Here is a 1,277-nt window from a genome sequence, read left to right as displayed (position 1 = left end):
TTCTACCACTTTATCCTGCTTCTTTGTGTGGACTGTGATGGTCTGTTTTCTCTGAGACATTGTGACATTGTTGTATTTAGATCTCTGTTAACTGTTTATGAAGAGCAGCCAATGGTGAGTCAGGCTCTTCCTGGTGGTTGTTTATTGTTGGCCTGTTAGTGGAGAAGGAAGTGGTGGCTTTCATTCAGTAAGTGGAGCTACAGGATGTGTGGGTATAGTTGTGTCATATGGGGACTGTTTCTGTCTTTTACTCAGTTAGACAAAAATATAAATTGAATAACCATCAAAAAGTAAAAAAAAAAAAAAGGACAAAAAATACTCAATGTAACCACATAGGAATAGTAACTAAAAAAAAAAAAAAAAGGGAAAAAGAAAAGAAAAAAAGAAAAATAAAAAACCCCTGCAATATCTGGGTACTTGGCAACAAGAGAAAAAAGGTAGAGAAGGATAAAAATGAAGAAAAAAATTGGAAAAATGCAAAAAGAAAAACAAGGGACAGGGTTATCCATAAGAAAGAAAGAAAAAAAATATTGCAACCAGGAACAGGGAAAAGAAAAAAAAGCTGAAAACTAGAACCTGGGAGGGGAAGAATAAAGAATAATAGTAAAAAGGACAAAAGTAATAATAATAATTGTAGTTTTAAAACAGACAAAAACAAACAAACTAAAAAACAGAAAAAAGAAAAAAAAAATTGGGCAGGGTGGGGCAGGGCACCCAGGCTCTGTCCAAGCACACAGACTGGGTTAGAATTCCTGCTGGCCCAGAAAGTGGGTGGGAGTGAGGGATGGTCACACCTCCATTCACCAAGAGGGTATGAGATATAAGAGCAGTAAGTGGAATGTTGCACCTTTCCAGTCATTTGGGTCCAGAATGTCCTTGGAGTTCCCAGCAAGTGGAGCCTGTTCTTATGTCCCTGGAAACTGGGATCATGCTGTCACATTATACATCCAAATGGTCAAGCCACCTGTGAACATTCAAAATGGCTGCACCCTCCAGACAGAGGAAAGTCCACAGCTCAGCCTGCCTTCATCTTCGCTGCTTCCCCTCTTCTTTCCCAGCCACCAGAGCAGTCCCTGCCTAGCAGGGCTGATTTTTAAGTTAATTCTTAGGTCCTACCACCACTTGGCAATACCCAAGCTGTCTGTGCCATCTGGATCTCTGCCAGACCACAGTTCCATATGCCTCCTTTTTTGGGTGTTTTCATGCAAGTTCTTCTGCTAATTGGAGTTTAGTCCACTTCTATGTCCTTCCTTTCAAGGCTCAGTGGTGCAGGATTA

The sequence above is a fragment of the Orycteropus afer genome, unplaced genomic scaffold (assembly GCF_000298275.1).
Source record: "Orycteropus afer afer isolate SDZICR_OR568_19922 unplaced genomic scaffold, OryAfe1.0 scaffold00068, whole genome shotgun sequence".
Lineage (NCBI taxonomy): Eukaryota > Metazoa > Chordata > Mammalia > Tubulidentata > Orycteropodidae > Orycteropus > Orycteropus afer.
This window is presented reverse-complemented; position numbering follows the sequence as displayed.